Raw genomic sequence first — 27,032 nt, 5'->3', positions numbered from 1 at the left:
GTTACAATCATTAATGGCAACTCTACAAGTTTTTGCACCCATCTAATCAGACGCACCCTGGACCTCTAAAAAGCACTGAAGGTCAACAGTGTGCCCGCCCAGTCCTCCACCAGTTTACCACAACATAAACCACATGACACCACAGCCTGGAACAGCTGCTGTTGTGGCAAAGGCCAAGAGGAACCAAAAAGAGAGACCCATCAAACCACAGCAGTGACTGGTCAGCTTGATTACATGTGAGCTTTACCAACACAGAAATACATATATCATGATGCAACGTATCCCCCAAAAACATGTTATAGTCCAACCATCAACAAATCACCTGCTCGCTTCTTGTAGAGGAATAAGATGATGTAACTCACTGTGGTGTTTGTCCACAGCGAGTTTGTGGCTCATTTGTTCAACATACAATTAAATGACCCAGCTGTATTAGATAAATCCCCATAGACATGTATAGTATATGTGATGTTTCTATGTTTCAGGGCCCTGTTGAAATGTATGAGCTACCAGGTAAAACAGCTGAAAAAACATCATTAAAAATAGGATTGTCATTTCTCAGCACTCACATACAGTGAAATCTGCCTTTAATCCATCCTATGCACTAGGAGCAGTGGGCAGCTGCAGCACAGGGCCTACAGATTTTGAATATATTAATACAATAAACATTCACTGATGGCAGTACTATGAATTAGGAGATAACGTTACAGTGTGTACGATAGGGGGGGGGGAAATTTCCGATTCTTAAATTGCATCGCGATTCGAATGTGGACGAATCTGAATGGATTCACACACGTTCACATTTCGATTATTTAAATCTGTTAAATAAAGTAGACGAGACGGTTCTAGAAAGCGGAACATCTCCGGGACACTATGGGGAGCGCACCAGGAGCGGACACGCTGCACAGAGAAAACCAACAAGGCTGACCGCAGCTACCCACCGTGAGATCCCACCAGCTCCTTCTCTTTTAATAGCAGGCATGTGGAAACACTTCTGCTTCCAAAAATTTGACGGCGGAAGCAAACTGGACAAAGCCACGTTATATGTAAGCTGTGTCGCGCTAAAATAAAATACGGTAGCGACCCTGCAGTAATGTTCTTTTATAATGTTAAATGTTCTGAGTTGATGAAATGTTTGGGATTGAATGAGTAGGTAGGGGCCGGAGTGTGACGGGGACGAGGGCTGTGTGTGTGTGCGTGCTTGTGTGTGTATGAGCAAGCTGGAGGAGAGAGCAGCAGTACACAGTTGTTTGTTGGTTGTTTTGGTGTGGTTACAGCCAACAGTGACCTGTACTGTAAAGTAATAAACGGTGGTTTGCAGAATAACTGTGTCGTCCTTTCCACACGTCCTGGTGGACGCTACAATACTTTATCAACACAACAAACATTAGAATACGTGTTACCTTTGGTTCTGTACAACAAAGTTGTAACTTTCCAGTTTGCATGCATTTCCATTAGTTTAATCAACTATAATGGATATTAACTCTTTTTTTCTTATTACATATGCACTGTTTTTAAAAATTGCAAGTGATGAATGATGAAAAGATGCATCAATAATCGTTTTATAATCGAATCGTAGCCCCTGAATCGTGATCGTAATCGAATCGTGAGGTGCCCAAAGATTCCCACCCCTAGTGTACGTACAAGAGAACTACAACAACTCAACACTGACAAGCTCAAAATATACAATTCATGGGGAGAAGATGCAAATTAATTACAGTAATCTGTGTGTGTGTGTGTGTGTGTGTGTGTGTGTGTGTGTGTGTGTGTGTGTGTGTGTGTGTGTGGCTGGCCAACATCATCCCTCTCTAACCTTACTGGTGAGTTCCCAGCATTCCCTCTGCCACCACAGACAAGAACTTTCTCTACAGTCCTGACAGAAGACAAGATGGAATGCTATAATGACATGATATTGATGTTGTTGATGATGATTAAGATGATGATGATGATGATGATGATGATGATGATGATGATCTGTAAGTCTGAAACAGAGACGCTAGAGGAAGAAAAAAGACAACACGGTGTCTCTCCTCTTTCCTCGTCTACAGCAGAGCATGTTCCAGGACAGCAGATTTTGACCAGCCTGCCACCAGCATGCAGAGGAAGAAGACAAACAATGAAGACAGGCCTGGAGACAGATGGACATTTGTTTGACTGAGTTTACATTTGACATGTTTTTGTCTTATCTAAGTTATTTAAGTTTGAGCTTGTTCCATGAAACAGCAGCTGAATCACTTCCAGGTATCTATTCATGTGTTACTATTTCATGTATCTGATGTTCATTTCTTCCAGCAGTAAAAACATCAATACATCCAGGTATTGATATTTTGATATTGATAGAAGTTAACCTGCTAACATCAGCTGTGGCTCAGGAGGTGCTCCTCCAGTCCACATGTCCAAGATATGCTCCCTATGGCTACACTTCTGAAACACACTGTGATTAAAAACATTCACAAGAGTGGCTGTGATCAGCTCCAGTTTGTGTGTGTGTGTGTGTGTGTGTGTGTGTGTGTGTGTGTGTGTGTGTGTGTGTGTGTGTGTGTGTGTGTGTGAGTCGGAACACGACGCAGACACACCCAGTAAGTGTTAACATTGCTGTTTTTTGTGTTTACTAGGGATGTCACAATCTCCATTTTAAATTGTATATCGATCGCAATGACATCACAATGTCGACCTTCGAAATCAAAGGAGGAATCAAACATTGTAGCCACGCCCCCAAATGTCACGTCCAGCAGGCGAGTCAAGAAGAGGGGAAATACACAGACGTGTTGAAATGAGGCGAGTCAACATTACGTCCTCTAACTTGAACCTGCAGCCATTAAAAGACACCATGGCAACCGCTGATATAGGATACATATCAACCGAACTCAAACCCGATCCTGCTTCATTGACATTACCAGTGTGGAAATATTTTGCATTCCACGTGAGTTTTGTCAGCAATGTTCGCATGTTGATAAGAAACCCACAGTTTGTAAGCTATGTTATGTGCGTGTAGCGTACCCGTCCACAGGCAGCATGACATCATAAAGAAGTAAACTAAACCATGAAAACAACACCGTTAACACTGTCAACTCCTCCGTCCTCATCTGGAGCTAAACTTCAACTAAATTCAACTAGCACTGTTATTGGTCTGTAGGGTATTCATAGCATCAGACATGCTATTGTTAGCATACAGTTTGTTAACACACTTCATTGTTCAGTGGTGTCTATGAACATTACGCTGTTTTAATTTAGTTTTTGTTTTATTGTGAACTTGAATGTCATCTAATATGAAGAGTGAACACTGCAGTTACTAAAGGGTCACTACATGATTGTTTTGTTTACAGTAAGTTTCTAATTGACTGTAGTAGTAATTCATTGTTACATTATATTGCTAATAAATTATTTAATTTTGACAGTAAGGCCTTAGTGTGGTACGTTACAAACAACTGATGGAGATTATATCACTCATGATTAGTCTAAAGATGGCATAGGCATCTGTGCTAAAAGGACCCAAAAAAAAAGAGATATTGAATCGAATCGAATTGAATTGAATCGAGTACATACATAAAACAGTTTTATGTATGTACTCCTGGACTTTTAAATCAGTTTTTAGTATTTATAGAGAAAACATGTAGTATTTGTTTCATAGCTGGCATGTAAAATGGACTCTTAGATGCATCAGGATGCAGATGTGGAAAATTCTGCATTGATTCACAAATGTCAAAAATCGATTTTCTGAATTGTAGATAAATAATGTGATGTTGACAGAATCAAAAAGCAGAAGTCAACTATGAGTGCAGCACCTGAACAGTCTACAACACAGAGGTTACACACTTCAAAATTGTTTAGATTTATTGATTAAATAATGACCTTTTTAAGATGACCGTGAAGCATATTGTGAATACTTTATACACCATCACCAATTAGTGTTATGTTAATGTTATGTTAGCGGAGCAGAGCAGCAAAAAAAAAAATGCAACCAACTCTGTGGTGAAAAAAAAGTGAGTTTAACCTCAGAAACACTGTGACTGCTCAGCAACTATAATGTGTTACCCTGAAGCTAACAGTGCAGCAGAGAGGCTGCTGGAGCTGAAACATACTGTCTAATTCATTCATTCAAATGCAGATCATTTGTCATATCTGCCAGTTATGTTTCACACAGTATACTGGAGCAAGAGACTGAGAAGAGAGGCCCTAGTCTATCCATCTGATCTAACATTGACTTTGAATTGAATCAGACACCAAAGACTCAGAATCAAATTGAATCATGTGATTCAAAAAGATTCCCACGCCCAGTGTAATATGACAAATACACTGCTGCATAAATGCAATACAACACACTGTAACTGTACAGAGCGGAGCAGATCACACACACACACGCACGCGCACACACACGCACACACACGCACACACACACACATGGTTTAAGTGAGAGAGGCAGAGAGGGGGCTATGTTTCCACAACTTGTTGTAATTATGTGTTATACAACTGAATGCTGACACTGGCTGTACTTTTACAGAGAACTACAGCAAGAAGCTGGAGTCTAACTCAGCTGGCCAGAAGTTATGTCTGGTATGGAAGGAATGAGAGGAGAAGGAGAAGGAGACAGAGAGAGAGAGAGAGAGAGAGAGAGAGAGAGAGAGAGAGAGAGCGGAAGGAAGGAGCAGAGGGAGAAGCAGGGAGACAGAGAGCTGCAGCAGCTGCTAATACAAACCAAGCTCATGCTTTCAGCTGTGGTGCACAGCAGCCATTCTACTGTGCTGCACACAGAGCTGCAGTGTCACTCACTTCCACTGGCTGCACACATGAAGTGGCAGCAGGCTCTGCTCTTATCACAACAAGCTACTGCAGCTACAGGCGTGTTCAAGCTGCTGCTGTTCAGAGCTGCTCCACTAAAACATCCTCGTCTGCATCACTACAACTCTCACTGTTCCACTGAGCTTTAACTGCAGCACAGTACCAGGCCAACGTCTCCACACACTGTCTCATTCAAGTCAATGGGAAGTCAAAAGGTCAACTTTTGACTGTTACTGTACATTGATTTTCTGGGTCTATGCCACTTCCTGTGTAACCACAACAGAGTTCAACATAAGAACAATGTGTGTGTGTGTGTGTGTGTGTGTGTGTGTGGCGGTGGTGTTGGGGGGGGGCAAACTGTGGGTTAGGGGAAAACCCATACCGTGACAGCCCTACCCTTAATCAGCAGACTTTGTTCAGGTTCCATTCAATATTTAGAGCTGACAATAAAAGAAAAGAAGCATCATTTCACTAAATGTCTGTGTCTGACACGCTAACATTACACTACTGATTAAAGCACATCAGGCCCTGAGGCCACTCTGGCAGGTGAGCAGGCCGTGTTATTGGATATTAAGTTCCTGTTGTGAGGACGGTTCCTCTGTCTTGTTTAAAGCCTTCATTACTTTAGCTGCTATTGTGCTTCTATGTTGCATATTACTAAATGAATGTGTTTAATGAATTACCACACAGGAGCTGGGGTCAGGTAGTATTCCAACATAGAGAAACTGTGCACATAAGGGCTGAGTTTAAAAAAAAAGATTTTACAATTCAAATGGTTCTTTATTTGAATTTCCTGTGGATTTTAACTCTGAAATGAATCCAGATATCTGCCTTAAGGCTCGGCCGTGCCTTCAGTGCAGCAGCTTCCACCATATTCTATGAGCCCAAATTAGCAAGTACACCAAGATGGCGGCCCAGAGGCCAAAAACAGTACGAGCTCTGGCACATTGTTTTGTCTTTGTTTGTTAAGTTCAATCCTCTGAGTGAATACACACAATCAATATACTCTAGTGCAAATTAGCAGAATTATTCCTGGCACATATTGAATCAGTCACATCCCTCCTCATGGGCCCAATACTATTTGCATATGACTCAAACTGCTCCACAGATGCAGTCAGCCTGGCACTGCACCACACCCTCAAACATCTGCAGTCCAAGACTACCTCTGCAACTATTCTGTGCATTGATTTCAGTTCTGCTTTAACTTCCACATCACTTCCCTCAGCAGCAGTACAGGACTGTCACAGAGATGGCTCCTGGTCCTGAATGAACTAAAGATAATCCACTTCAGAGAAAATTTAAGAACCTATTCTCATCTAAAGTCAACCCATTACTGCAATAACCTGAGAGAGGATCACAACACTAACCATCACATGCAAAAAGCTCAACAGAGATCCTTCTGAGACAACTCAACAGCACAGTCAGGAAAGAGAATCCACTCATTATCCATTACTGTCAGTACACAAACACATAGAAGCACACAATAAAGAAAATGGATGGAAGTATCAAAGATCATAGTGTGTAAACGCTCCACACTGAACTCCACATACACACCATGTAGCATCTATGAGCTATTAAGATGAGAGATGAGCCTCTCCACCATTGTTTTTCATGTTTCTTTTTAAGACTATTTTGCAAGTTACTGAACGGTACAACTTTATTGTATATCACATGATAAGAATGTGTCTTAGGTTAGTGGCTCACAAACTACATGAAAACAAACACCCATGAAAGACATAAAGACATAAAATGACCTTAACCTGTGTCTCAGGAGGTAGAGCGGTTTGATTCCCGGCTCCTCCAGTCTACATGTCGATGTGTCCTTGGGCAAGACACTTAACCCCTAATTGCTCCCGTTGCTGTGCCAACGGTGTATGAATGTGTATAAATGGTTAGATTCCTACTGATGAGCAGGTTGGCACCCTGCGTGGTAGCTGCCTGCCATCAGTGTATGAATGTGTGTGAATGGGTGAATGAGTTGTAGTGTAAAGTGCTTTGAGTGGTCGTAAAAACTAGAAAGACTACTATATAAGTACAGTATATTTACCATTTTTTTTATACTGTTCATTTTCTGACCCGGGTTAAGTCATGCTTCATCATTAGTGAACCATAGATGTATTTAGCATTCATGTTTTGTTTTGGTTTGACACTGAAAATACTCAGCTGTAACCAATCCCACTACGTTATGATCTGATGTTATCTAAGCCAGAATTAGTTCAGTTCATTTATGAAAGTGAAGCTGTAACATTTGAATGGTAGGTTTAACAACAACTTTTAAGACACTTCATGTGCAAAAATGTGTATCAGCTGCAAAAAAGATGGAAAGTGATCAAAATGACCGGCTTAAAGAATGTCATTTATAGTGTTTGTATTGCTTTCAAATGTCAGAATGGGTCAAATTTGACTGGAACGGTATGTTAGGGTTACAACCAAACAACTGTGTAAGTAAATGAAAGTGAAGTCGTGACAGTGTATCTGTCCTTGTTCAGAGTAGATACCGCAGTGTGAAACCAAACTAACAGAAGCATCAAACTCCATTCACAGCTGAAAAGCAAACAGTGGATGTTGTATCAAAGCTTTACTGTGTTGTTCCAGATAACTAGCAGGATGTGAAGGCACCAGCACAGCACGGCACGGCACAGCACAGCACAGCACGGCACAGCACAGCACAGCACGGCACAGCTGACATCACGCTATCTTACAGCATGACAGAAGTCAGTGTGACCAGTTAGCAGGCGAGCTAACTGCTAAACAGTGGTGTTTACCTGTTTAACATGATGTGCAGCAGGTGAGCTTCCTAACAGGACATGAGAACAGTAGATGTGATGTGGTGTTGCTGCTGTTAGCTGTTAGCCTCCTGTACAACCCTCCATGATCACAGCACCATACTAACTATCACTCTGGGAAGGCAGAGTGTGGAAAAATGTTAATAATGACTATCTAATATTATCATATGTCACACCTGTCTTTTTGGGAGGTAGAGATGAATACACAGTATCACACACAGAAGTAGGTGTGATAGTACTGGATGGTATGTGGAGCTGCTCTTTATGTTTGCACTGGTGTTGTATGTGATGCATTGTTACAGCTATCTCATCTGGACTGAGATTAATTCCACCAGTCTAGCCATGTGGTAATAAAAGAAACTTGAACTTGAACTTGAACTAGATCCACATTCTCTACAGGAAATGAACTTTTCTTCGAGGAGTCCCGTGCATGAGAGAGGAGGAGAGCTGTGGAGATTGAACTATTCCCACCATTCAGTGTTAAAATGCAGTTTTGTACTGTAGGTGGAACACAGCATTTAAAACAGTAGTAACACTCCTCTCATATCTTCCTGCCAGTGTGTGAGCCAGCAGCAGCCTTTGTGATTTCAGAGCTGTCGGAATATGTTAGCTGGCAGACAAAGGAGACATAATCTCTGTCTCTTCTCTACCTCTGTCTGTCTCTGTCTGTCCTTCTCACTGGACACACAGAGAATTCATCCAACACCTCCGTTTCATGGGACAAGATGAACTTTGTGTTGCAAAGTGAACTGAACACAGAGACTAATACTGTCCTCTCTCCCTCACATTCTTTGTCTAACTGCTTCCAGTCTTTGTTGGATAACTTGCCAACTGTTGTTAGCAGCAGGTTAGCTGGTCTTTTTTAGATGTTTCATAATGAAAAATGTCAAGATGTTAAGAGTTTCCACTAGCTTGGATTACTTCAGGAGTGTGAGGTGACTGTTCAATATGTGTCCTACACAGCTACATGTGTTCAATGGAAGACTCACCTCTAGTTTACATTACCAACTGCCTGTTCAGTAAAGGCAGGGACTTCTTATTCTCTATCTATGGCTTCACAAACAGGACTGAATGTTGGTGTTGATGATGTAATACAGTGTGAGGTTACTGTCAGACTAACTACAACTAGTCAGAAGACCAACATGTGCTCCACCACAGTAAGATTCTATTTATTGATTATTGCTAAATCAACACAAATACACACCAACATCCCTTTAACAGTGTATGCAATATTACAATCTGACAAACTCCCATCTGATTGGAGCTCTTGAAAACAGAAAACAGTTTGATTGGTCACATATTTACATATTATCACTTTGGAGCTCAAACAGTAGAAGCTTTGTTCTCTCATAATGTTAAACTAGAGCCCGACCCATATTAATTGGCCGATGTTAGCCTATCACTACGGATGTGACGAAGATCTCGTCAAAGTGAATGTTGTCTCGTGAAGCTTTAATTAAGGGGAGCACCAAAATAAAAAATAAAAAAGACGATCGGTTTTCTATCGATCATTTGCACGTCAGGTCTTCTTTTTATAATGTCACGTGTGGATCATTAACCTTGTTGCAGCTTCTACCTGCTGAGAAGATCTCAGTCAGCTGTAGAAGATGAGGAGAGGAGCAGTGGTAAGTTAACCTCAGGTCTCTACACTGAAAGCCTGAAGTAGGAGGAGCAGGGAATCTAGTGCAGCTATGGAAGCCTAATGATGACAAAAGTAAAATGAGTCACACTACCAAATTATAACACTATTTATATGTTGTTCTACTTGTGTATTTATGTGATACAGGATTTTTGCAATTTACTTTTATTTCTGTGTTTTTTTATTAGCAATATGTTATAATTTGTGATAATTGGATTCTTTATTTAATTTATATTTATATATTAGAATTGTTTCTACTCTTTATAATTTATATTTTAGTATTTGTGATTGTATGTAACTTTTGTATTTATGGTTGTTATTTCCATAAATACCAAAATGATCCATCTATAAAATATCTATATGAGGAAACCTTTTACAGTGCTGCATACTGCATATGATAATTATATATTTACAAAGTAGAAAAAAGTGATTCATTACAAGATGATTAGTTCAAACATTTCAAAATGCACCTGCATTATTTCCATTTTGTGAATTTCATATATTTCATATATTTCCTCATTGAAGTTTTCTTAGAAATATAGTTAAAATCTCGTCTCGATCTCGCGAACCCAATGTCGTGTCTCGTCTCGTGAGCTGAGTGTATGGTCACACCCCTACCTATCACAGATATATTGGTATCAGCCAATATGTTGACCGATATGTGCCGATTTTTTTCCTTTTTTTAATTCATAGCTAATTATAATGATTAAATTCCTAGTGTAGTTCACCGTTTCAGTGCACTGACGTTTTTCACAATAAATAACTATAAAATATTATATATAAGTGTTTGATAACCACATCTGAGGGATCATTGCTTTAAAAAAAAAGTGTGTTTCTGTTCATATTCTGTACAAGAAACATTATCAGCCAATATATCAATATAGCAATATCGGAATTTTTGTGTTCCCTAATATCGGTATCGGCATCAGCCCCTAAAGTCCAGTATGGGTCGGGTGTTATGTGAAACTGTGACTGGTATGAGACGTGTACTATAACAGAGAGATGATGGTATTTCTGTATCTTATGAAAAAACCTATGTGTAGCACTGGTGTGTGTGTTTAGTAGAGGTGTGAAGATGAACTGATACATTCTGGAAAACTGATATGAGAGTCAGAGATTCAGCTGCACTGATAAATAATAAAGCTGTCAAACATTGACTGTCCCAAAGTGGAGGTGGTGGTGTATGAGAGCAGCATGTCTCTACGTCTCCCACCCAATCACACACCTGATGCAAGCAATCACCACATAACCACGTAGGCTGCACTGACTGACAGTATAACATCCTGCTATGAATGTGTGAACCCAAAACAACAAAGTTCAACACAAGGTGAGTTCTGCTAGTGTTAGTGTTATTCACTGCTATATGTTCATCTATGAAGCCATTCTAGTTACAATTGCTTCTAACTTATCTTCTCTTTTTAATATGGAAACATGGAGGTCACAATCTATGCTCTATGGACATTATGCAACAGGTTGTTCCCAAAGTATGAACTGACCTGGGAAAGAAAGCGTTTAGGTTTTCAGCTCCTGATGTTTGGAACAATCTTCAATCTGAACTTCATCTTCAAAACCTCGTCCCCTTGACTGAATTTAAAGATCTGGTGAAAAACCTGGAGTCCAGACTGTGTTTTGTATGAGATATGTTTTTATTTGGCTAATTATTTGTTGTATGATTTTTCCCCGCCAATCTTTTAATACTGTAACTGTGTTGCAGCTGTCTTGGCCAGATCTCCCTTGTAAAATAGATGTGTGATCTCAATGGGACTAACCTGTCTACATAAAGGCTGAATAAAAAAAGGAATAAAATAAGAGTGATGAAAGTGGCCCATCTTTCTTCATGGTTCTACAATCAAAACATGGCTACACAACAAGATGTGAAGATACTGTGATCTATGAGTTCAGTTAGAAATGATGCAGAGAGGAACACTAGCAGCACACACAGCGCTGCAGACTACAGGTAAACAGCTTATTTCACTTGCTGCGCTGTGGAAAAACACTTGCATGAGTCCCAGCACAGCTCTACTGCTCACTGCACGGCTCGCTGCAGCTCCCACAAAAGCCGTGAAAACACCACAACATAACAATATCACTCATCTGTCACGTTCATGAACTGAAGAATCTCTGCTCAGCAACAATCTCTCACACTGCGAAGGAATGTTCCTACAGCATGCTGCTCGCTAGTCTGTTCAACCAAAAACCAAACTGTCCAATCCTCAGGCCAGAGAGTACCAAACTTTGTGAAATCAATACGTCAGGATTAAATAATGAGTGCACACAGTAATATTGACACTAACCAACCAAACCTGATTACTGGAACATGTCCAGTGACTGTTAAACTGGTCATGAGCCAGTTGAACTGGTGCAACTACATGAATGCATAGCAGAGCAGTGATCAGTCAGAGGAAGTGAAACAGTTAATACCTGATGAGGATGATGAGGGAAGAGAAGGACTGTATCATGTGTAGGAAGCTGCTTATCACTGCTGCTCCTCTCATGACATACTGACACTGAGCTGAACCACTGTAAGACAGTGACAGTCTGTTGTCTTTCATCAGACAATAGACTGTGTGAGAGTGTGACTCACACTGATCAATCAGCTGACCAGTCACACAGTGAGATGGATTAGTTCATCAATGCCTGTGTGTGTGTGTGTGTGTGTGTGTGTGTGTGTTCTTGCGACACTGCTGCTGTGTTTGTGGATTTCTGGAGGTGTTGATTGTTGATTTGTGATGAAGCCTTTCTGTGTCAGAGAAATGACTCACTCAGATCAACCTTACAGAAACACACACAGGAAGTGGCTCTAACTTCAAGCTGATGGGCAGTTCATTCAGTTCAGAGACTGATCATGAGATCAACTAAGGATGTTAAAAAAAACTCTGCAAACTGGAAAGAATGTATTAATGTCTATAATAAGTGCCTTCTAGATGGGTGATGACATCAAACCTTTTCATATAACTCACAGTGGTGAGTGTGATAGCTATCTGCTGTTATGAATAAAATGGCAGTATAGATCTTCAATCCAGATGTATGATGTCTGTTCTGCTCTGTTCTGGTACAACTATCTAATATGACTCTTTAGTTTTTGAGTGAGATGTTGGACATTAGTTTTGTTGTGCTGTAGTTTGGTCTAAAGCCTGACTGCTGTGGCTGAATGACATCATCCTGCAGTGATGTGAGCTGACCAGTGATTGGAGGATTCTGGACAGACAGGACAGCTTGAATAAAGGTTGATAGTTGGACATCTTTGCTAACTTGATGTCAGGGCACTGATAACATTTAGTTTAACATTTAGTTTTGATGTTTGATGAACTTTCAACTTTTTGTGTGATGACAGTACATGAAAAATCTGAAGCAACCATCTACTGCAATAAGAAATCCAAGGTGCAGTGAAGTAGACATCAGCCTCTGTTCCAGAACACTGGTTCAAGTTTTGTCAGTGCAGAAAATATCATTGAGCATGTCATTATTGATAAGTCTTATCTAACAGTATGTTCTGCAGCTACTCATTTAGTAAGAAATATAAACCTCAGGAAGATCTATGAAATAAACAAGTTACCATTCATAGTTATGACATGATCTATGGCTCAGTAACTAATAAGTGTTGGTAAGATGATCAATTCATAAATCAGTTAAACTAGATTTAAAAGCAGCATCAGGTTTGTTAAAATGTACATTTAGTATTTTTGTTGGTTTTATATCATTTGAAATGACATTTGCACCATTTTTTACCAAAAGTAAGACTGAATGCTCCTGAAAATGTCAAATGGTGTAACCACAAAAGAATGATACATTTGAAATATTTCATCCACTTACAGTGTCTAAGTGGACTTATAAAACATTTTGGAGTATTCCTTCATTTAAACTTTAAAGCATTTTGTCAATACTGAGCAGAATATTTGTTCTAAATAAATTGTGACAAATGATGTAAACATGTGTTAATAACTATAGTGTTGCATTGTAAAAGTGGATTATATGTATTCCACATTTATTTTCCTGTACATAATCACATTTTTATGAAAACATTGAGCTTACACCAACTGACACTGAGTTGCATCACATCATTGACCCATATATTAATGCTGACATGAATTTAGTTGATTTATAGAAAATGGGCCTCTAACTATTTTCATCATCACACAAAACTATGAATGACTGAATCAAAATAATAATGGTCAGACACACTGATTGGTTGGTTTGCTGCTGTAGAAACAGAGTTGTGTGAGGTGTTGTACACCATGCGTGTTTACCTTTGATAAAGTAGGTTGTCAGGGAGTGGTGTGGCTATGTTCAGGGATTATTTGTAATAAAAGCGTGGGAGCCAGTGCTGCACACAAAGTCATGCTGGACTCACATGTGACCTCAACAGTCAGGCTTTAGACGCCACTGAGCCAGAACTGCCTTTCTACTTCCACAGAGAGTGTTTACTGTAGATACACTGATATGCCAGGCAATTACTGTTGCTAACATAATTACACACACACACACATACACACACACGATTACAGAATACATACACACACAACAAACTCTACAGGGATGTGATTAGTGGCATCCAGAGCTCAAAATGAACTTTCTTCAACAACTGTCTGCAATTCTACTTTCAACTGTCCCAGACTGAACCACCACTGTTCCAAACGCTTCATTCTACATGATAAATGTAGTTTAATAACTTAGTTTCAGTCATTGTATCACTTCATTGACTCACTCCAGCCCACTAGGGGTGGTATGGTTCATTAGAAAAATCAGTTCCAGTCGGTACGCTTGTCACGGTTCGGGGCACGTGTGTATTGTTCGCTTTGTCCTGTTCATGACACGGACAACGTAACACTGGCCAGTAACCCAGTGAAGTTTAGTTTTTTTCTTCATTTGGCACGATGAGGAGGCGTTATTATATATTATATATATATATATATATATATATATATACATTATTATACGTGGGACTGATGGAGGATGGAGGTGTTACATTATTATACGTGGGACTGATGGAGGATGGAGGCTTTTGCTCCGTGTCAACCTTTCCAACAGTACGAGCACCAGCAGCTACTGACCTGAGAGAGACTCACCATCTCCAGATGCAGGTTGATTATAACAAAGCAGCCAAAATACACAATAACACAAATGGTAAGATACACAATATGTGTAGATCTAAAATATCTCTACAGAGTAAATATCTAGAACCTTTTATTATTAGCACGGCGGTTGATCAGTTAAAATAAATGATCCCATTTTATGTTGACGTGTGACGCGTGTGTTAATATTATTATTATTATTATTATTATTATTACTATTATTATTATTATTATTATTATTATTATTATTATCATTATTATTATTCCACGTGCCACAGGCAGATTTGACCAGCATCAATAAAACAGTTTCCTTCTGTGTTTTCTCTTCTATCCTGCATTGTGCTTATTGAAATAGGCTTTATAATGTAGTCTGGGATAAGTTACACGTTTTATGTTAGAGTTAGCTTGTTGTATTATAGCATTGTGAGGCACATTGGTCTGTTTGAACAGGAGACATGCAGCAGCAGCTGTAAATAAATCAATGTGCATATTAAAGAAATAACTGAGGCAGAAAAACAGAGTAGCACGGGACATTTCTAGTAACTTCATCAAACTAATGAATGTATTATGGAGCATGCACCATGGTCTTCATGTGACAGCTCTCTATATTGTTATAATCTTTTCCTCCTTCAGTTAGGGTCAGTCAGCTGGGAATCCCTCCTGATGACGTGTTTCTCTGGGGGGAATCCCAGACCCCCGCCTGTGTTCACGCTGTCATTGTCTGTAAAATAATGTTCATTCATCTGACGCACTAATTTAAAAGTTTCCTTGATACATGACTGTTGGTTAGTGTTAAACTATTAAGGAATTTTTGTATTAATCTGTATTGTGCTCTTGCCTTGATGACATCATTCAGTCTAAAAATATGAGAAATGAACTGTAACCCCCCCCCAGAAAAGAACAACATTAACCGAACCGAACACTGTGACCCCAAAACCGTGATATGAACCGAATCATGGATTTTGTGAACCGTTCCACCCCTACGTCCCACCATGGAACAAAGTAAGCTGTTAAACTGACCACATACTGGGAATGTATCTAAATAACACATTTTTAGAAATTTGCTCCAGTGTTTTCAGAGATGTGAGGAGCTGCTGGCCTCATCAGCTGATAGCAGCTCTACTCCTGAGATGATCTGTAGGTCATTGTCTTTGGTCATCGCAGAGAGAACAGAGAAGAGGATACGATGGAGTCATGTGTGCAGCTCTTTGATCATTTACATTTACCTGATCACACATGACCAGCGACCAACTGTAATCAGTCTGAAACATCGGATTTCTTTTGCCACTTAAATTTAAACACACGTGCAGAACATAGCTGCACGTTGGTTCACATCACACACAGCAGCACAGACAGTAACATCAGCCACACACTCACCCAAACTAAATGATATCAAGTGCAGCAGAGACTCATCATCAATGTTAAAGCACTTCTGCTGCTGTTTATATCTTGATTCAACATGAATTCACTCATGTTAATTATCAGTAACATGTCACATGTCACACTCTGTCATCACAACCACCAACTGGCAGGGCTCAGACAGCAGCCTGAACATAGGACACACACAGGGGGGGGGGGGGGGGGGGGTCCAGCCCAAAACAGTGTGAATAATAGAGTTTACATGTCAGGACTTGTTGCTGTTTACACACAGCTAACCTGACAGCAGGTGATTTTAACTTGAAAGGAAAAGTCAGACATGAATGTTTTATTGAAAATGAAGTGAGGTGTGGCTCTGCTCATTATCTGACACACTGACATGAATCCTGCTGTGTTTCAAAAACATATTCTACAGATGTAGAAATCTCACTGCATGATTTCACATATTAATTTGCAGATGTGCACATTTTGTCCACCACTTCACATTATGTGACACAGGTGTGTGAATGTTCACTGCAGCAACTGTAGCTACACTCTGGCTATGAATGTAATAAAGAATCTGAAAAGGTCTTAGTGTTCTGTGTGTTTGTGGGAGAGGAAAGAAACTCTACAAGTTTGCATTTGTCTCTGTAACTTTAAATTCACTGACACACATGTATGACTATTTCCAAGTACACATTCCACTCTTACAGGTGCTCAGTTGTTTTGCTCCAATAATCCCCTCACAGACTGAGAGCAGTCAGTCTGCTATGAAAATTGACTTATCTCATATTCAGACAGACGCCTGTTTTCAGCCAACAAAACAAACCCTGAGTGAAGAACTGCATTCACTTCTAGAAGCTCTCTATGTCTGCTGTTTCCACACTCCCTGGACTGTGCTCTAACTTTACTGTTCAAACAGATCATATATGTACCCAAAATGTCAATATCAATGAAAAGGATGAATCAGCAGGTACATGCAGGCAGACACGCTCAGGGAATGTGCAGTGATGTAAACTAAATGCTGTTGTGTATCACAGCTTTAACCCCAACACCCCAAGTTAGAAGGAAATCTAAAGAGCAGAGAAGACATGGTAGCAGAGTGAGAGACAGAGTATGACTCAACACTAAAACATCCAACACTGGTTAGCCCCAGCATACCACCGCTTATTGCTGTGTGTGACACTGAGACACAACTGCAGGGAAGAAAAAGACGAGAAAAAAATAGGGTGTGTGTGCTATCATGCACTGTGTATTTTTGCCTTTTTAAGAGCCTGAGAGATAACACAGCTATAAATAAAGAGAGCCTGACAGCCAACATATTCTTAGTGTTTTATCCCTCCTTTGAGAAAAAGGAAAAACATCTTCTCAGTGGAACTCTCTGGCTGTTCCTGTGTTATTACATTCTGTTCAGGAAATGTCTTCCATCCTCACCACACCACTCTCTTCTCTCTCTCTACATAGGTCAGCTCATTTTTTACATTCCCAGATTTCCACACTTGATCTTTAAAGGTAGAGTCAGTGATTCTGGAGACAGATTGTTGGGAAACACAGTGACTCCGACTGAGCCACACAACACTATTCCAGTCAATCAGCAGGAGGCGTTTGTGCCTATGCATAGGACAGGGAGAAGTCATCAGAGCAGCTGTCTGTGTGAGGACATGACAGTCTCCTGTCTCCAGCACCTGTTCAATGTGGGGGAGAAAGACTGTGGCCAACTCAATCAGTGAACGTATCAATCCACACTGACTCTGAGTCTGTTTCTGTCACATTTAGTGAAGCAAAATGTGAGTAGGCAGGGGTTTAAATCACACCAATATCTTGCTGTATATGTATTAACTGTATCTGTTCATTCATAAATACAAACACTGTGGATTTCTTCCTGTGGAGCCCACATGTAAACTATTTTACTTAGGTAAATATCTGGACAGTGATAGAATGGAATGAATGGACAGAGACGCTGCTTCTGTGGACAGAGACGCTGCATCTGAGGACAGAGACCCTGCTTCTGGGGACAGAGACGCTGCTTCTGAGGACAGAGACCCTGCTTCTGAGGACAGAGACGCTGAATCTGTTGACAGAGACCCTGCTTCTGGGGACAGAAACGCTGCATCTGAGGACTGAGACCCTGCTTCTGGGGACAGAGACGCTGCTTCTGGGGACAGAGACGCTGCATCTGAGGACAGAGACCCTGCTTCTGGGGACAGAGACGCTGCTTCTGAGGACAGAGACGCTGCTTCTGTGGACAGAGACGCTGAATCTGAGGACAGAGACCCTGCATCTGAGGACAGAGACCCTGCTTCTGGGGACAGAGACGCTGCATCTGAGGACAGAGACCCTGCTTCTGTGGACAGAGACGCTGCATCTGAGGACAGAGACCCTGCTTCTGGGGACAGAGACGCTGCTTCTGGGGACAGAGACCCTGCTTCTGGGGACAGAGACGCTGCTTCTGTGGACAGAGACGCTGAATCTGAGGACAGAGACCCTGCTTCTGGGGACAGAGACCCTGCTTCTGGGGACAGAGACCCTGCTTCTGTGGACAGAGACGCTGAATCTGAGGACAGAGACCCTGCTTCTGGGGACAGAGACCCTGCTTCTGGGGACAGAGACCCTGCTTCTGTGGACAGAGACCCTGCTTCTGGGGACAGAGACGCTGAATCTGTGGACAGAGACGCTGCTTCTGTGGACAGAGACGTTGAATCTGGGGACAGAGACGCTGAATCTGTGGACAGAGACCCTGCTTCTGGGGACAGAGACGCTGAAGCTGTGGACAGAGACGGGGGCGGCGGCACATCGCCGATCTAATAAGCGGCAACACAGAGCTTTGCTCTCGCACGCCCTGCATTTACAGTCACACAAACACACACGCGCTGTCACTCTAGTGCGCGCTCTTGCTCGTTCACTTCAGACTCGGGAGAATACGTCTAATTTGCGGGCGGGCGGCGGCGGTCCATCGGACCAACCCTATCATGTACAACGTGAAACTTCAGTTCAGCTGTGGTCTTTATATCTAACAGTGGCACTGCACTGCTGTTTAAAGTGTATAGAGGACTGCTGTTAATCACAAGTGACTCTGCTCCTTCATTTACAGCAACCTGTTTACAATCTCCTCTCCATCTGCTAATCCTGACAAGTCCAATCTGACAAAACCCTGCATCTCCATCCATATATGCTAACTCAGCAAAACTGTCTAATGCAATCCAATATAAAAGCTCTGCCTTTAATTCTACTCTTATGAAGTGTTTATATATTTTTTGTTTTTGCTGATGTTGTCAGAAATTGATTATTCTACATTTACAACCAGCAGCGTCCACTTCAAAACAATGTGAGCATTATGATAGAGAATGAGGAAGGTTATGGGCTTAATAAATGCACAAATTAATGAATTATCTTTATATACATTGCACTTTTTACTTCAAATAAACATTAAAACAGACATTGTTGTCAGAGTAACAAGTCTGTGTCATATGAGGAAAATGCAGGCTGTGCCTCAGCCTCCCACACATGATGGCAGGGAAGATGAGTTGATTCTGTGGACTCACATGATATGTTATTTTAGAGTTATTTTTGGCATATGTTTATTTTATAAATAATGTCATTATTATACGTAGGCTGAATAAGACTTAAAAACACGTTCCCTGTTAAAATAAGAGTTTATTTGTGTCTTGTAAAACAGTATATCAACCATCATTGAGGTGTTGATACATAAATAAGGTGATAAATAAGTTCTAGTGCTTCTTAATTTCAGAAGAAGTTCTCATTTTAATGATGATGGTTTTAACTATTAAAGGCTATTTGCAGACTGTGTGAGCAACATGCACAAAAAGCCTAATTCTGCTTTACAATAAATCACTACATGTTTACAATCAGGTAGGCAAACTCATTAAAGTATACAATAATTAACATTGGTGTATGTGATGGAACAGTGACATTAGAATGGACCAGAGCATGCCCCAGACCTGCTAGAAGAACCAGAGCAACCTGACTACCATCCAGAGAGCAGGGGAGATTACCCATAATAAGCATCCAGAACCAGGAAGACATGAGAGCAGTTGCTCTCTAACAGCTCTGTGTGTTTACAGCAGAGAGCAGGAGGGAGGACAGAGGTCTCACTCTGCTGCTGCAAACGCGCACAGAGCAGGCACTTCAGTTTATTATTGTTGCATCTGTCAGCCAACTAAGTACTGATAATACACTTAGTATTTTACAACTTAGAGTATTTTGGGCACAGATACATGAAAATAACCTTAATTACTTTTATTTCTATACAGAAAGCTAAACGATGGTTGTGTTTAATCAGTGTACACCTGAACACTGTGCAACACCAGTAACACTGACTACAGCCACAAGCCTACCTGAGACTGTCATGTAAGACTGCCCTCAGCTAAACATAAAGTGACTGAAAAGATTTCCTACTAAAACTGAACATTACAGCCTCAATTCTCTGAGAGTACGCTTCACTACAAATCTTTACAGTCCAAGCAAGATGAGTCAGGAGAAACAGGTTTGAACAACACACACACACACACTGACATTCTTATGTAACATTCTGCATCAGTATACTGTACCTAAACTAATAGAATTGTGGTGGATGCCCCGATCCATTCTGTCAATCAGCACATCATTTGACTGCTCATCCATTACAGTCACATGTTTGTCCAATTTTAGGAATTTTTCACCCACTGTATTCATATGTTGAACCAATTACTATTTTTCTTCAACAAACTATGGTGTCCAACATCAAGATGACCAACACACAGATAAAAAGAGAAGAAACCATATTAGCAGCCATGTAGTGTTGTGTGTAGTTCATAGACTGTATGAGGTATAGCTGGTGCCACAGTGTTTCAGGTTTAGCAGCAGTGTGCTGGGCAGGTAACAGGTGTGTTCTGCTCTGATAGACATCAAGATGTAGATATACAGTCACACAGCTGATGGACAGGCAAGGTTTACTGGCTCAAGTGTGACATCACAGAGATTGACATGTAAATACATGAAGTACCAATACTACTGACTGCAAGTCTTGCATTGAGTATCATACAAGCATTAACAAGACATTTCATTGTGTATAATGGTGCTCAGCACTGGTTGCTCCTTCACCACAACTGTTCTCACTTTCTTCAACTCACAGTGACAGCTGCTTCTTTATTCATGTGTTAGCCACTGGTGCATAATGTAAATAATACAACAACATGAAGCCAGCACAAACTATCCTTTCATTTTGGACAGATCTCACTTCTTGGAAACCAGACAGCAGACATTTTGACCCAAGTTTTAACTCAGTCACTGAAGTGTTTAAACTCTGCATCAGGGTCCTGTGTGAGAAAAGTAAGCTACTTCACATTAATGCTATCTAATACATCAGCCCTGTGACTAACCCTCCTAACATCTAGAGTGTCTTTCAGAAGTGATGATTCAACTGCACATGTGTGGATCCATCACACATTGCGTTACATTAACACAATTATGTGTATTACTACAGTTGCACTACATGGACAGTTTATAGTGTGAAACATGCACATTCTCAGTCAGTATCTTGTATACTATTTTAAAATCCAACAGCTCATTTCACTTTAAATATATTTATACCATGTTTTAACCTTTCATTGTAAATCTTACTTATATATTTACACCTGTCTCTGGTGCTAGATGTATTTCTCTCTTACTTTGTATAATATTTTGTGCTTTATCTTGTGTTTTGACTGTTATGCACCACCACACAAAGGCAAATTCCTTGTATGCAAACCTCACTAATAAACCTGTTTCTGATTGTTATCATGGTCATTTTAGAGGCAGCAGTCTGCTGCTGTTACTTTCTAAAGCGACAGTTGGCTGGACACAATATTAGAAACACCTCGCACGCACCTATATACCCCCTACCTGTTATAGTGACATCATGATGCATACTGCCATGTATGAAGCTATAGTCACTACCATCGCAGCTTTAGACGAACACACACATTCGTTACGTTCCTGTATGAACTGTAATGATGTGTATCCTCTACTACTGATAGAATAGCGTCAAATAAAGTCATTCTAACAGGATGTATCATGTAAACTGCATCAAATTACGTAGGTTTGTTGTAAGTGCCGCGATACAACACGTAGCTGCAAAAAAAAAAAAAAAAAAAAAAAGTAGCAAAGACCACAAAACGCAAAGTTTAGTTTCAGAAAAAAAATCAAACAAGCTTCGTCTCAGAACTTTGACCAGAATGCAAAAAAAATAAATAAACACTAAACAAATATAAAGTGTTTATCAGACAGGGAGGGTTAGAAGGCTTTTCTCGCGTTTGGTCAGACTATCTTCTTACCTTGTAGCAGTGTTGACTTCAGACAGTGAGATCACTCCACTGCACTCCCTTCTTCTGTTTCACGCCAACTACGCATGAATATGTTCCTGAGAAGCTTTCCGGCGTCTGTCTCTCTCCTCACACTGATACACACAGAACACACTCTTCAGCTGGAACATTTTCTTTCACCATCAAATACTTTTTCATGTTGGACCCTGTTAGGGCAGATACTGGGTCCATGCTGAGTTAGTCCCCGAGACAAGCTCGACAAACTCAAACAGCACATTTCCGGTGATCATTTTCAAAACAAATCCCTGCTTCTTGACAAACCTGTTGCGCATTCTGACATGGACTGAAGTAAACCGCACACACCTATTGTGTGTATTTACTTTCATCGGGAACATTACATAGCTCAGTGGTGTGGGAGACGCAACCATTTACATTTCAACGCTGTTACAATTTCACGACTTTATTTTGAAGGTGACATAACTTTATTTTTGCTGTTATCCTGTCGTTCACTCCGACTGTAGATTATTTTCCTTACTGTGAGATGTCTGAATGGTCGAGTACAGGCACATAAATTGGTAAATTAAATACAAAGTAAAAATCGTTAATCAAACACAACATCGTGAGAAAATTAAGACGATCCACACAATTTCTACAGTAAAAATAAACGTAGTATACAGTGAGTCTGTGCACATATTCTCATAAATAAAATAATTAGTGTCATAATGGCCAGCTCACTTGTGTTCTGGCCAACTAAGCTTTACCGTGGGAAGGATGACCTCTAGTGGTAAAAGTGTGAATCTCAAAACACTCATCAGACCTCAAGAAAGAAGCAATCATGGGATTTTTCTCTTTACTGCCAAGGGTATTATGTAAACAATATTAATGGAGACTGCGAAAACAATGTCACAGTTTTAACGGGATCCATGTAATAAAAGCAATGTTTTGTAAGAAAGTAAAGTTTTTTAGTCTAGCACATTTCACAGAGCAAAGTCACAAGAGTAAAACTATTAAAAAATGAGACCATAAAAGTAGTAAAGAAAGAAAAGTAAACAATTAAATATAAGCAACAGAAAGACATTAAAAACACAGAAAAATTACAACACTGGGCAGTACCAGGTGAGACTAGGCCAGATTAAATAAATGAGTCTTCATGTGCTTTTTAAAGGTGTCAACAGCCACCTTAGATCATATGTCTATAGGAAGAGCGTCACTCACCTTTTGGTTTAAGTCGAGAACAAGTCAAGTCAAACTTTATTTATAAAGCACATTTAAAAACAACCTCAGTTGAACCAAAGTGCTGTACAGTTATTAAAATACAATAAAATCATACACAAATATAATAATACATAAAACAGTAAAGGAATAATAAGAGCTCAATTTTAAAAAGAGTAAAAGTAAAGATAAAAATACAATAAAATAAAAATAAAAGCCAAGGAGAAAAGATGGGTTTTCAGCAGTGTCTTAAAGTCCTCAACAGACTGTGCAGCTCTAACCTGGATAGGGACAAGGGACAAGGGACAAGGACACCCAGTACACCCTGGTTAGAGGACCTAAGTGACCAACTGGGGTGCCAGACCATGCAAGGCTCTATATGAAAACAAGAACCTTGTTTTTTTGTTAAAGAAACATGTACAGGTTAACAATGTGATATGTTGATTCGACTGTACAGCTGCCTTGATATACCTGTGATATCTAAGCAATGATATGGACTTTATGGAGTTTTAGTTGTAAAAAGTTGTAAGCAATCCAGTCCTTTATGGCAGTCAGACAATTGTGCAGAACAGATAGTTTGTCAGTCTCATTAGGCTTAAAAGGGATATGCAGATGAATATCATCAGAGTGAAGATAACTATAACAATAACTATAAGATGTATATTAATATTTATATTCACTTTTGAGATATTATTCAAATGATAAAATGCTGTTTTTGTGGCACCCAGCACATAAGCCTTGAAATTAAAGTCAGAATCAAAATTCTGTCCTAGATTTCTTGCTTCTTGGCTTGGGTTGTGTCCTAGTGTGTTTAGTTTGAAGGCCAGTCTCTCTGAGCATTTGAACATTGTCTCAGCTTGTCTTCCTGGCTAACAGTGATGCAGCAAGTGCTTTATCCTCACTGATGAATAATGCTTGGCACCCACACACTGACTGGGGAGAGGACCCTTCATGTCTGTTTAGTGTCAGCACAGTCTTTCGCTGTTATTGCTGCATACACAGCTCATCTCTTGGGTTAATGATAGTGCAGCCAGCAGCAATACTTCCTCCTTAGAGAGTTATGCCCCAGGTCTGTGCGTGAACTCTGCTCCCATCCGCTCATTTCCGTGGGAAATACAGAGTGGAATGGATACATTGACACAACATCAAACTCTGTGTTTGGGCAGCTGGCAGTGATGTGTTCACTGACCACTGTATCTTCTCTACAACCACTCCACAAGTGCCTGTTTTCTCCAACACTAAGTGCAATAACTTTCTCACATTTGTATGGACAAAGTCAGTGATGTCAGAGCAAATGTTAGCCTTTCATCAAACCAACATACCATTGGTGTTTTCTGAACTCCTTTTCTCCTTTCCTTAAAGGACATTATAATTAACCCTTTCACCTCGCCCATCTTCTCTCATCCTTGTTTTTGAATGCTTTCAATTCAAGTGGCTCAACAAGTGTAGTAATGATCAATCTCTCCCCTGGCCAGTCTAAACATGCTATAGACTGGCATTTGCTGAAAAACAACAAATTTAGACCCCTCCCTTCCAAAGAATTACAGGCCTTTATCCAAGGTGCCTCTTATGTCCAGACTGCTGGAAAAAGTTGTTGCCAAGCATCTTATAACTGTTCTAGAACACATAGCCTGTATGACTCATTCCAATCAGGTTTTCATAAACTTCATTCAACGGAAATGGCTTTTCTTAAAGTTATTGACAACTATTTGATGGCTGCAGATGATGGGGACTGCTCATTATTGGTCTTCCATAATCTCAATTCTGCTTTTGATATTGTTAATAATGGTGTTCTCTTAAATACACAAAACCAGATAGGTATTTCCTGGTCTGCCTTGGATTGATCCTCATCCCATCTTGCTTCTAAGAGCTTTTCAGTCTCTGTGGGTCAGTTAATATCAGACACAGCCCACTGTCATGTGGTGTCTCAGAGGATTCTATCCTGGGTCCTACATTGTTCTCTTTATAGATGCTACCTCTTGGACAAATTATTAACCATTTTAGCATTTAACCATAACCTTATCATTTTTATGCAGATGATAACATACCCCAACCGGTCGAGGCAGATGTTCTCCCACTTTGAGCCTGGTTCTGAGGTTTCTTCCTGTTAAAAGGGAGTTTTTTCTTGTCATTGTCACTAAGTGCTGCTCATGTGGGAATGTTGGGTCTCTTTAAAATTAAAACCTGAAGAGTTCGGTTTAGACCTGCTCTATGTGTAAAGTGCCTTGAGATTACTTTGTTGTGATTTGGCACTATATAAATAAAGATTGATTGATTGATTGATTGATTTATTGATTGATTGATTGATTGATTGATTGATTGATTGATTGATTTTCAGTTGTATTGGTCTGAAAATAACCAATTGTCCATTTTAAATGAATGTTTGGAAGCCATCGAGATTTGGATGGCTGACAACTGCCTTCAGTTAAATGCAAACAAGACAGAAACTGTTATTCCAAACATCAAGCAATCAATCATATTGATTGTGTTTTTATTTATTCTGTATGGTTTTATTGTTTTTGAATTGACCATGCTACTGTAAAGTATCTTTGAATATTGCTAAAAGCTGTTCTGGCAATTCTGTATTAAAGATCAAAAAGTCGTTTGTTGTCTTTCTGAGAGTTTATTCGGTCTTCTGCAGACGGACTCTTTGCTGTCTCAAGTGTGAGATGGCAAGAACACACACACACACAAACCTAATCATATGACATAGTTACTCATTTTATCAGAGAAGATGAATAATAAGAATTCACATTACATTCGTATTACGCTCACAAATTAACATTAATCATTGATTCCAAAACTGATGATCAAAAAATGTCTTAATATATATATCTTTAAGCAAGTAATCAAAGCAAGCATTATTGCTAGATTAAACAGTGCTAGATTAAGCAGTAGTGTCAAAATCATGAAAGTCAGCATAGGGTGGAACCCAGTCCAGAGATCTCTTTAACTAAAATGTAATAGTATTATTATTGTTATTATTAGCAAGCAGTGTGTGGGGTCATTAAGTGTTTGTGTTCAGCACAACCTTGATGTGGCATGCCGGTTCATTTGCATGTTTCACAGTGAAAAAGGAAATGGTTGTATCCTAACCAATCTACACCAGACTTCACATGCTTGATTTGAGTGCAGGCCTGAACACATCTACATGTTAATATTGAGTCACAGCACCACCTGCTGACAACAGGAAAATAGCTTTGTCTGACAAACGTCATCCATTTACATTGGATTTACATGGTGTGGTCTACATATGATAGCTACATGACATAATCAGTGGGTATTCTCTGGCATCACATATTGGACAGAAAAAGTGATATTTAACTCATTTGTGTAATTTCATGACAATGCATAAGCATGTCAGAGAACCTCCACTAAATGTATTGCTGCTTTAATGACCCACCACCTAGTGGCAACAGGAAGCAGGCCTTATGTTACAACCTTCCTATCATTTACATGGAATTAAAGTGTGTGGTCTACATTTGATATACACCATCTTGCTGATGCCTTTGAGCCTATATATTTGAAATGCTCCTCACTCTTTAGATGGCATGTTGGGGGTTTGGAACACGTTCTTGTTGATATGAGAGGAAAAGGTTACTTTCTCTATTATGTCATTCTCTGTGCCCAGTTCTCTGTTTTGAGGAACAATATTTAGCAGATTGCTCACTTCCAGCTCCATACCAATCCATGAAGTCTCTTATGCTCACTGTACTGGAGACCACCGTAATGACGCCTGTGCTGCTGGCTTCCTCCTTTGGTAGTGCCCATGGCTCTGGATTTGCAGGCTGCTGGGCTCTCTCAGTGGCTGGAATTGGTTCATAAACATAATTGTGTGCATACCATTTCCTCTAAATCCATTTCAGGCAATCTCCACAGTGGCAGCCTTTTT

The 27,032-nt window shown here is 40.1% G+C and overlaps 1 protein-coding gene across 1 annotated transcript in view; it reads right to left on the bottom strand.

Moving 5' to 3' along the window:
• The window catches only part of si:dkey-172h23.2 (uncharacterized protein LOC393772 homolog), a 47,493-nt gene extending 25,352 nt beyond the window's left edge, over positions 1-22,141 (bottom strand). The window contains exon 1 of the mRNA XM_062420323.1: positions 21,941-22,141. The gene's annotated coding sequence lies outside the window, so the exon portion shown is untranslated. The remainder of the gene's footprint in view (positions 1-21,940) is intronic.
• Positions 22,142-27,032: the final 4,891 nt, after the last annotated feature.

Source organism: Scomber scombrus, chromosome 6 (assembly GCF_963691925.1).
Source record: "Scomber scombrus chromosome 6, fScoSco1.1, whole genome shotgun sequence".
Classification (NCBI taxonomy): Eukaryota; Metazoa; Chordata; class Actinopteri; order Scombriformes; family Scombridae; genus Scomber; species Scomber scombrus.
The sequence above is the reverse complement of the archived record's forward strand: the minus strand, read 5'-3'. Positions and strand labels throughout refer to the sequence as shown.